This window comes from Staurois parvus, unplaced genomic scaffold, assembly GCF_062004578.1.
Source record: "Staurois parvus isolate SC_StPar_1 unplaced genomic scaffold, SC_StPar_1.0 ptg000560l, whole genome shotgun sequence".
Classification (NCBI taxonomy): domain Eukaryota; kingdom Metazoa; phylum Chordata; class Amphibia; order Anura; family Ranidae; genus Staurois; species Staurois parvus.
Genome location: NW_028318356.1, coordinates 1270713 through 1282851, shown reverse-complemented (window position 1 = coordinate 1282851; position 12139 = coordinate 1270713). Strand labels below are relative to the sequence as shown.

Genomic DNA, 12139 nt, shown 5'->3' with positions numbered 1-12139 from the left:
CAGAGCGGGCAGTGGCTGCAAAAGTGGAACATATAACATATGCACCTATAGCTGTCGGAGGTGTTCTCAAAAAGAACCGGCAGTCTGGTTGTGCTGAGGTTGATCAGTAGATCGGCTTCAATACTATCAACCTGCCCAGAGATGGAACGATGGCTAGTTCCCGCTGAGCTCCCTGAATTTCAATCTATTTCAATCAATGTGACTGGCCTAAGGGAGTTATGTCTTATGGAGGAGGTGGACAGATCTGTGTGTTAAATGGCTGGAAAGCCGAGAGACAATTATGGTCTTTTTAATGCCAACCAATCCTTGCAATGGCAGAACACTGCATTACTTTGACATATCATATAAATAAAAGTGGGCAAAAAGCCCTAAAACTTATTCTGATGGAATGAATCCAGTGCTAAAGGCGCTTGAATCTAGCAGTCTTTATATACTGCTAATATTTATTATTAAATGCAAAAAATGGATACCATTGCCATACAACAATCAAATATGAATGTGTATTTATTTATTTCACCTAATGGCGGGGCAATCAAAATACACAGATGAACAAAGGCATCCCCACCCTTTCTCAAGTTTGGAAGGTACACAGGTGCAATTAGACATTACAGTTATCTTGTCAGAGGAAAATACTTCAATAGTAACTTTCCAATCGTATCAGCAGCCAAAAATACAAAGAACCTGAATGTATCAAAGAAGTCCAAAATATTTACAAATAAATATATTGCAAAAAAACAAATTAAGTATACAGATTATTTAAGGATACAACTGACAGCTGGCCTGTTGATTTTCTAAAAAAATAGCAACAAAAAATACATGCAACAAAACAATTGTCTAACCCCTGATACATCGGGAAAGCATGTTCCTCTTCTGACATCTAGTGGTGTATTTTAAACAAACAACCTAAATTACTGTTGCATTTACAGTGTCATGATAGTGAATGAAAACCAAAATCATTTACAGAATTGTCAAGGCTTGGTAGGTGAGTTTGGTCACAAGATGGTAGTTTAGTAATGTTTGCACTGTTTTTATATCAAACACAGGGTCATAAACATTTGTTGACCAGTGCCTAGACCAGCAATGGGCAAACTACGGCCCGCGGGCCTTATACGGCCCGGTGGACCTTTTAATCCGGCCCGCGGAGCTAGGCTCCTCTCACAGTCCGCCCTGAAGTCCCCAAGTCCCCCCTGTGTCAATTCACTTACCTTTGCTCCGCGCGTTCCTCTTGCCGTGTCCTGCGCCGTTCAGGTGTAGCATGAAAATCTGTCTCCTATGAGGATCTGTCCCCCTCGACGTATCTGCGCATGTGCCAGTTTCAGGCATTAGCAGCCAATCGGCGATCTCCGGCACATGCGCAGATACGTCGAGGGGGACAGATCCTCATAGGAGACAGATTTTCATGCTACATCGGAACGGCGCGGGACACGGCGAGAGGAACGCGCGGAGCAAAGGTAAGTGAATTGACACAGGGGGGACTTGGGGACTTAATATGGGGGATGAATTAATATGGGGAATGAATTACTATATGGGGGATGAATTACTATATGGGGGATGAATTACTATGGGGGATGAATTACTATATGGGGGATGAATTACTATGGGGGATGAATTACTATATGGGGATGAATTACTATGGGGGATGTAGTACTATATGGGGGATGAATTACTATGGGGGATGAATTAATATGGGGGATGAATTACTATGGGGGATGAATTACTATATGGGGATGAATTACTATGGGGGGTGAATTACTATGGGGGATGAATTACTATATGGGGGATGAATTACTATGGGGGATGAATTACTATATGGGGGATGAATTACTATGGGGGATGAATTACTATATGGGGGATGAATTACTATATGGGGGATGAATTACTATGGGGGATGAATTACTATATGGGGAATGAATTACTATATGGGGGATGAATTACTATGGGGGATGAATTACTATATGGGGGATGAATTAATATGGGGGATGAATTACTATATGGGGGATGAATTACTTTTGGGGGGATGAATTACTATATGGGGGATGAATTAATATGGGGGATGAATTACTATGGGGGATGAATTACTATGGGGGATGAATTACTATATGGGGGATGAATTACTATAGGGGGGATGAATTACTATAGGGGGGATGAATTACTATGGGGGATGAATTACTATAGGGGGGATGAATTACTATGGGGGATGAATTACTATATGGGGGATGAATTACTATATGGGGGATGAATTACTATGGGGGATGAATTACTATATGGGGGATGAATTACTATATGGGGGATGAATTACTATGGGGGATGAATTACTATATGGGGGATTAATTACTATGCTTACTATGGGGGAATATTACTATACTTACTATAGATGACACATACACATAATTCATCTACTCTTGGTCCGGCCCCCGGGTCCAATATATGAACCCATTGTGGCCCTCAAGTCAAAAAGTTTGCCCACCCCTGGCCTAGACAGTAGTAGAATGAAAGCACTAGAGGAAGGCAACCTGATGCTCTTCTGCCGTAAGTCCTTTATACCTTTATTTGTTGGTGTAGGACATGAAGTGGAAGAAAGTTTTGATGACCCCAATGATATTAGTAATGTTGTACAAAATATTCACAATATAGTAGCAGCCTCTGGGGGCAGCGTCCTGAAATATCTCCCTGTCTTTCTTATTAGAGTTGAGTCATAAATGTAGCACCATTTTTATGCAAATGCTCAAACTAAACAAGAATATCAACACCTTTACACATCATCAAAATTAGGTTTTTGTACATGCAGTAAAATCTTTTTCTTGACATCTATTGAGGAATGCAGGATTCTTAGACAACTGGGTTATACACTAGTAAAAAGAAAAAACCTGATGTACTGCATGCTGTGCTTTGTAGCAAACAACACCAAAAACAATGGACATAAGCACAAGAGAGGCGGTGCCTGTGTCCCTCCATTGATTTCTAGAAAAGGGTTTTACTGTGAACACAAAAATCCACACCATAAATCTTTGTTAGCTGAGAGGGCTGGAACATTTTAAACAGGTCAGACAGAACTGAACCTCTCATACCACAGTAAGACTTCTCTGATGGTTGGCATAGGACAAGACTGTGGCATTGTCCTATTGGATCCAAACTTGATGTCCCACAAGAAGACCGATCAAGTGCTGTGAAAAACTAGATCATCCAGAGCTCCAAGTTGTGGATGGGTAGCCAGGACTCCATTGTCCCTTGCACAAACAGGGTGCCTAGACTCCTTGCTAGCCCTCTATGTCGGCACCCATTATCAAAATCTTCCAACAGAGAAAAGTCCTAGTGCCAAAAATAACAAGAACATCTTGGTCTGTGAATTCAAACAATTTGGCCTGTTCACAAACAAACCAATTTGGCCCATGAAGACAGAAGATCAGTGAGCGTGAATCTCAGGTAAAAGTAATAGAAGTTTGCTTGGAGGGAGAAACACTTGGATCCAAGAAGTATCAAAGTCTGGTCACAGATAGACCCAAAATTGGGTCAAAACCAATACAACTTCTGGAGAATCAGGATCATGCTACCAGGAAATCTCTTTGATACAGCAATGAAATAAGCAATCACAAGGATTCTTTCTAAAACTTGTAGACATGAATGATCACATTGGGGGCTTTTCAGTCCAAGTTTGTATGCACACCTCTTTTGGGCTTCAGAAGCTCTAAAGGTTTGAATAAAAACCTTGAAAGTACTCTGATAGAAGGACAGGAGCAGTAATCTCCTTAGTCTATGAGACCTTGCAGAGTCTTTTGAAGATCCAAAAGATTTTGTGGGAACATTCAGTCATTAAGCAAGGAGGACACATGGAACACAACACTGCTTTATAGCCCTGAGACATCATAGCTATGAATCTGAGGTGCAAGATTCCAGACATCAAAAAGTCAAAAGATGCCCCCCCCCTCCTGGCAAACAGTAATGGTGCTCACCTTCATGCCCAGGGGGGCTTTTCTGAGGATTTGGAATGCCAGGACTTTTGTCCTCCACAAAGGTAGGAGCCTTGAAATGCCTTTGGTCTTGGAGACAAAAAGAGGGCATGGGAAAAGAGAAGGACAGTGTTCCCTTACAAGACTGGTTCTAATCTTGGCCTGAGAGAGATGGGTACTTTTACCTCTGATGACATTCTTGATAAGTTTTTCTAACAAAGCAACAAAGAGGCTTCTGCCACAAATGCCATGCAGAAAAACATCTTTTTAGATGCCTGCTCCATCACACAGTTTAGCTAAAGCGTTCTGCTCATCTAGTCCCTGGTATCCACGGCTGTGTCACACATAAAGCTCAACATGTAGGCCATCTGGCCTGAGCAATCCAATAGTCATGTGCACGCCAGAAAATTAAGTTTTTTGTTTCATTTCAGATACATTTGTTAGGTGTATCATTTTGTTTATTCACTTTCATTGTGCTGGTCTTTTTAGTTTTTGGGATTTGTTTTGATTCTTTTGGATTCATTTTGCATATTTGTTATACCGGGTGGATTTGAAAAGTCCAGATCCACCCGACATAACTTTGAATGGATCTGAATTGTGAATAGCTGTGATTATCAAAGAGCGGTTGGCCACCGCATCCTTAACAACCATGACCCATCTGCTGTCTCTGGCAGCAAAATGTAAACAAAAGAAGGGGACAGACTAAAACATTTAATATGAAAATGGTTTAATACAAACTAAAAAAATCCCAGCGCCAATCAAAGAAAGTATACAATTATGCAGCTGTGCACCAGTGAAAACCACCAATAATAAATAACACAAAAAACAGCGCAAAAATTAAATACATAAAAATAATCACACATAAATAAATGTCCGTGCAAAAATATATATATAATATTTCAAACATAAGTCCTTATTTTCCCAAAAGGACTTTCAAAACAATGTTTCAAAATGTGCTTCCACCTAATCACCACGTGAAGAATAACATTGACCGCACTCTGGTGAGTGCGGTCAATGTTATTCTTCACGTGGTGATTAGGTGGAAGCACATTTTGAAACATTGTTTTGAAAATCCTTTTGGGAAAATAAGGACTTATGTTTGAAATATTATATATATATTTTTGCACGGACATTTATTTATGTGTGATTATTTTTATGTATTTAATTTTTGCGCTGAAAATGGTTTAATGTATCTTAACGTGTAATAAACTGCATAATTCTCAATCAATTGACTTGAAACTTTGCACAGCCCAAGAGCTCAACATCCTAAACATGTTCTAGAAGTTTCATAGATTTTGGCCAGCCACAAAGAAAATGGGGGACATTAAGCTTGTTTTTTGGGGAGCTTAATGTGGCTTAACGTACAAAAAAGAGCTTAGACGTTTACCAATTTCACCCAAACTTCACACAATAGAAGACTCTATCTATGTAAACATATTCTGAACATTTCAGATCATTTGGTAAATGACACCAAAAGGTATTCACATTAAACTATATTCTACAATGCTAAAACAATGTAAACAGCTTAACGTAAAAAGAGCTTAAAGTACCATAATGTGCTTAAATCCTAATCAATTGACTTGAAACTTTGCACAGCCCAAGATCTCAACATCCCAAATAGAGATGAGCGAATCGAAGTAGGCGAAGTGGAATTCGTTTCGAATATTGGAAAAAATTTTCCTAAAATGGCGGCGACATGTGCGGCGACGGAGCGGGGATGTCTGGGAAGGCGCGCAGACAAGGCGCGCTGACCCATAATGCATTCATTAATGACGTGATCGCATTAGCCAATCAGCAGCCAGCCAGCCAGCACTGTGTAATGGTCGAGCTATAAATGGCGGCCATTTTAGAATTCTCCATTTGCCTCCAGTCATTCAAGAGAGGCAGACCGCTCTGTATTAGGGACAGAGTTAGGGCCACAGAAACGTTACTTAGGGACAGAGAAACGTTACTTAGGGACAGAGAAACGTTAGTCAGGGACACAGAATTGTTACTGAGGGCCACAGAATCGTTACTTAGGGCCACAGAAACGTTAGTTAGGGCCACAGAATTGTTACTCAGGGACAGACACAGAATTGTAACTGAGGGCCACAGAACCGTTACTGAGGGCCACAGAAACGTTACTCAGGGCCACAGAATTGTTACTGAGGGCCACAGAATCGTTACTTACGGCCACAGAAACGTTAGTTAGGGCCACAGAATTGTTACTCAGGGACAGACACAGAATTGTTATTGAGGGCCACAGAATTGTTACTTAGGGCCACAGAAACGTTACTCAGGGACACAGAATTGTTACTGAGGGCCACAGAACTGTTACTTAGGGCCACAGAAACGTTAGTTAGGGCCACAGAATTGTTACTCAGGGACCGACACAGAATTGTTACTGAGGGCCACAGAATTGTTACTGAGGGCCACAGAACCGTTACTTAGGGCCACAGAAACGTTACTCAGGGACACAGAATTGTTACTGAGGGCAACAGAACCGTTACTTAGGGCCACAGAAACGTTAGTTAGGGCCACAGAATTGTTACTCAGGGACAGACACAGAATTGTTACTGAGGGCCACAGAATTGTTACTGAGGGCCACAGAAACGTTACTCAGGGACACAGAATTGTTACTGAGGGCCACAGAACTGTTACTTAGGGCCACAGAAACGTTAGTTAGGGCCACAGAATTGTTACTCAGGGACAGACACAGAATTGTTACTGAGGGCCACAGAACCGTTACTTAGGGCCACAGAAACGTTACTCAGGGACACAGAATTGTTACTGAGGGCCACAGAATCGTTACTTAGGGCCACAGAAACGTTAGTTAGGGCCACAGAATTGTTACTCAGGGACAGACACAGAATTGTTACTGAGGGCCACAGAATTGTTACTGAGGGCCACAGAACCGTTACTTAGGGCCACAGAAACGTTACTCAGGGACACAGAATTGTTACTGAGGGCCACAGAACTGTTACTTAGGGCCACAGAAACGTTAGTTAGGGCCACAGAATTGTTACTCAGGGACAGACACAGAATTGTTACTGAGGGCCACAGAATTGTTACTGAGGGCCACAGAACCGTTACTTAGGGCCACAGAAACATTACTCAGGGACACAGAACCGTTACTGAGGGCCACAGAACCGTTACTTAGGGCCACAGAAACGTTAGTTAGGGCCACAGAATTGTTACTCAGGGACAGACACAGAATTGTTACTGAGGGCCACAGAATTGTTACTGAGGGCCACAGAAACGTTACTCAGGGACACAGAATTGTTACTGAGGGCCACAGAACTGTTACTTAGGGCCACAGAAACGTTAGTTAGGGCCACAGAATTGTTACTCAGGGACAGACAGAATTGTTACTGAAGGCCACAGAATTGTTACTGAGGGCCACAGAACCGTTACTTAGGGCCACAGAAACGTTACTCAGGGACACAGAATTGTTACTGAGGGCCACAGAACCGTTACTTAGGGCCACAGAAACGTTAGTTAGGGCCACAGAATTGTTACTCAGGGACAGACACAGAATTGTTACTGAGGGCCACAGAATTGTTACTGAGGGCCACAGAACCGTTACTTAGGGCCACAGAAACGTTACTCAGGGACACAGAATTGTTACTGAGGGCCACAGAATCGTTACTTAGGGCCACAGAAACGTTAGTTAGGGCCACAGAATTGTTACTCAGGGACAGACACAGAATTGTTACTGAGGGCCACAGAATTGTTACTGAGGGCCACAGAACCGTCACTTAGGGCCACAGAAACGTTACTCAGGGACACAGAATTGTTACTGAGGGCCACAGAACCATTACTTAGGGCCACAGAAACGTTAGTTAGGGCCACAGAATTGTTACTCAGGGACAGACACAGAATTGTTACTGAGGGCCACAGAATTGTTACTGAGGGCCACAGAACCTTTACTTAGGGCCACAGAACCGTTACTCAGGGACACAGAATTGTTACTGAGGGCCACAGAATTGTTACTGAGGGCCACAGAAACGTTACTCAGGGACACAGAATTGTTACTGAGGGCCACAGAACCATTACTTAGGGCCACAGAAACGTTAGTTAGGGCCACAGAATTGTTACTCAGGGACAGACACAGAATTGTTACTGAGGGCCACAGAATTGTTACTGAGGGCCACAGAACCTTTACTTAGGGCCACAGAACCGTTACTCAGGGACACAGAATTGTTACTGAGGGCCACAGAATTGTTACTGAGGGCCACAGCACCGTTACTTAGGGCCACAGAAACGTTACTCAGGGACACAGAATTGTTACTGAGGGCCACAGAACCGTTACTTAGGGCCACAGAAACGTTAGTTAGGGCCACAGAATTGTTACTCAGGGACAGACACAGAATTGTTACTGAGGGACACAGAATTGTTACTGAGGGCCACAGAACCGTTACTTAGGGCCACAAAAACGTTACTCGGACACAGAATTGTTACTGAGGGACACAGAATTGTTACTCAGGGCCACAGAATTGTTACTCAGGGACAGACACAGAATTGTTACTCAGGGCCACAGAAACGTTACTCAGGGACACAGAATTGTTACTGAGGGCCACAGAACCGTTACTTAGGGCCACAGAAACGTTAGTTAGGGCCACAGAATTGTTACTCAGGGACAGACACAGAATTGTTACTGAGGACCACAGAATTGTTACTGAGGGTCACAGAACCGTTACTTAGGGCCACAGAAACGTTACTCAGGGACACAGAATTGTTACTGAGGGCCACAGAAATGTTACTTAGGGCCACAGAATTGTTACTCAGGGACAGACACAGAATTGTTACTGAGGGCCACAGAATTGTTACTGAGGGCCACAGAACCATTATTTAGGGCCACAGAAACGTTAGTCAGGGACACAGAATTGTTACTGAGGGCCACAGAACCGTTACTTAGGGCCACAGAAACGTTACTTAGGGCCACAGAATTGTTACTCAGGGAAAGACACAGAATTGTTACTGAGGGCCACAGAATTGTTACTGAGGGCCACAGAACCGTTACTTAGGGCCACAGAAACGTTACTCAGGGACACAGAATTGTTACTGAGGGCCACAGAACCGTTACTTAGGGCCACAGAAACGTTACTTAGGGCCACAGAATTGTTACTCAGGGACAGACACAGAATTGTTACTGAGGGACACAGAATTGTTACTGAGGGCCACAGAACCGTTACTTAGGGCCACAGAAACGTTACTCGGACACAGAATTGTTACTGAGGGACACAGAATTGTTACTCAGGGCCACAGAACTGTTACTCAGGGACAGACACAGAATTGTTACTCAGGGACACAGAATTGTTACTCAGGGACACAGAATCGTTGAATTAAAGAGTATGTCAGACAACATGCAGAGGAGTGGCAGAGGAGGCAATGTTTTAGGAGCGAGCAGACGTGGCAGCAGAGGAAGGGGTCGAGGCAGCACTAGTCGCAGCCAGAGGCCAGTGCTCCCGGTGTCATCCAGCGGTCGTGTCTCCACCGACAACCCTGCCGTCATCGATTGGTTGGCTCGGTCGTCTTCCTCTTCCCAGGTCACCTCTGACACCTACAGCCAACGGTCGGTGGGTACGTCAGACACAACCGTTAGTTGGCATGGCCCGGGAGCAAGCCCACTGAAATCACGTGTCCTCTACCTGCCCCTGTCCTTTGGTGTTCCCTCACCAAGCGAAGTATCGCATGCTGTGGGCTCAGCCCCACTGTACAGTGAGGAAGAGCTAACAGAGGGCGGTCAGGAACGGGGGGAGACATCCGCCTCTTCAGCAGCCAGGCGAAGAAGTACTGGCGAGGAGAGTGGCTCGGTAGCCGGTCTAGAGACAGGTCTGTCTCCTGACCCACACGCAGCCGAGGGGGCTAGTAGTGAAGCGGAGACCCTACTTGATGATGAGGAGGTTGATCGCACTTGGCAGCCTCGTCGTCATCAGGCAATTTCTTCCGCATCATCAGGAGAAGAGGGTGCCAGCTTGGCAGCGAGCGAAACAGTCAGTGGGTTGCCCAGGAGGCAGCAGGGTCGCAGCAGTGTCAGTGGAGCCAAACGGCCACGGAGTAGAGCACCAGCTCCACTGCAGCCTACCACCACGGCCAGTAGTGGTGCCAGTGTGCACGGAGGAAGTAGCAGTCAGCCAGTGAGGAGTAGCGGGGGCAAAGTTTCCTACTCGGCGGTGTGGCAATTTTTCGTCAAGCCGCCCGAGGAAGTAAACGTAGCCGTATGTCGACTATGTGGCCAGAAAGTCAAGCGTGGCCAGGGGGCCCATGTTGGGACTACAGCGTTGCGTCAGCATATGCAGCGTCGCCATTTGGTGGCCTGGGAAAACCGTGATAAAGATAGTTCTGCCTGACCCAGCCCCCGCTCCATCACCCGCTCCGTTACTTGCTCCGTCACCCGACGTCAATCGCCCTCTATCAGCCAGTCAAGGCTCCAACACCTCTGCTGAGGGGAGTTGTCACTCGTTGGCATCTTCCGCTCGTTCAGATGCTCCTTCTCCTGCTACTCCTCTTCACGGATTCCGTCAGCAGTCTTTCTTGGAATCCGTTTCCAAGAGACAACAGTTTGCGAGCACGCACCCGACGGTGCAAAAGCTGAACGTCCTCCTGTCCAAGTTGCTGGTGCTGCAGTCCCTCCCTTTCCAACTGGTGGACTCAGCACCTTTCCGAGAAATGATGGCTTGTGCCGCGCCGCGGTGGAGAGTGCCAAGCCGTCATTTCTTCGCCAAAAAGGCAGTGCCAGCCCTGCATTCACATGTAGAAGAGATGGTGGGCCAGTCTTTGAGCATGTCGGTCTCTGCCAAAGTGCACGGCAGCGCCGACGTGTGGAGCTGTAACTACGGTCAGGGACAGTACATGTCATTTACGGCCCACTGGGTGAACGTGGTGCCGGCACAGCCGCACCAGCAACTTGGACAGGTCACGACGCTTTTGCCTCCACGTTTGCACGTCCTTGGTCCAGCAAACATGTCCGCCTCTACCACCTCTTCTTCCGCCGTGTCTTCAGCCGCCACCCCCGTGCCAAGTCCCATTACCCGACCGGCATATCACATGTGCAGGGCGCAACGGTGTCACGCTGTGCTGCACCTGGTATGCCTTGGCGAACGTAGTCACACAGGGGAGGAACTTCTGAGTGTAATGAACAGAGAAATCGACAGATGGCTGTCTCCGCGCAAACTGAAAATCGGAACCATGTTGACCGACAACGGAAAGAACATGGTGTCTGCTCTGCGTCAAGGAAGGTTGTGCCATGGGCCATGCATGGCTCACGTGTTCAATCTGGTTGTCAAGCGGTTCCTAAAATCCACCATCCCACTGCAAGACATCCTTAAAATGTCACGTAAACTTTGCATGCATTTCAGCCATTCCTACAGCGCAAAGCACACCCTCCTTGAGCTGCAGCGGCAGAACGGAATTCCACAGCATCGCCTGATCTGCGACGTTGCAACAAGGTGGAATTCAACCCTACACATGTTAGACCGCCTTTACGAACAGCGAAAGGCCATCACCGATTTCCTGATGTTACAAGCAGATAAAGGTACTCCCCTGTGTAACTTCGATGTCAGCCATTGGCAGCTCATGCGTGACACCTGCCGCTTGCTCAGGCCCTTTGAGGAGGCCACGCTATTCGTGAGTCGGCAGGACTATGGGATGAACGACGTCATTCCTCTGTTGCACGTCCTGGAACAAATGCTGTTAACAATGGCTGGTCAGGGTGCGGTAGACGTGGCGCACAGATCTCAACGCCACATGACCCCTGTGGGGGCAGGACAGGAAGAAGAGGAGGAGGTAGAGGAGGACATTTGTGCTCAGGAATTATTGAGTGAAATGGGTGGTTTTTCCACTCAGCGGACAGGAGTGGAGGAGCAGGAGCATCTGGTAGAGGAGGAGGAGGAGGAGACAGAGGACCCAGACGCACCGTGGCAGTATGCTGTGGAGATGGAGGCAGGCAGTCCCTTGCATTCCTTGGCACAAATGGCCCATAGCATGCTCGGTTGCTTGCGTAGCGACAGCCGAATAATAACCATCAGACAGAGGGATGACTTTTGGCTGTCCACCTTGTTGGACCCTCGCTACCGTTCCAAAATGGTGGCCTTTTTCACACCTGCTGAGAGGGAGGCCAAAATTACGTACTATAAAAACCACCTATGTAGTCAGTTGGTCTCTGCCTTTCTGCGCCAATGTCCATCCTCAGACACTGTGGGCCCTGTGCG

General features: G+C 46.0%; 1 protein-coding gene across 1 annotated transcript in view; it reads right to left on the bottom strand.

The window, feature by feature from the left end:
- Window positions 1-12139, bottom strand: part of LOC149450910 (complement factor H-like) — a gene marked incomplete at its 3' end in the record, with an annotated part of 293665 nt that overhangs the window by 213117 nt on the left and 68409 nt on the right. The gene's annotated exons all lie outside the window — the stretch shown is intronic.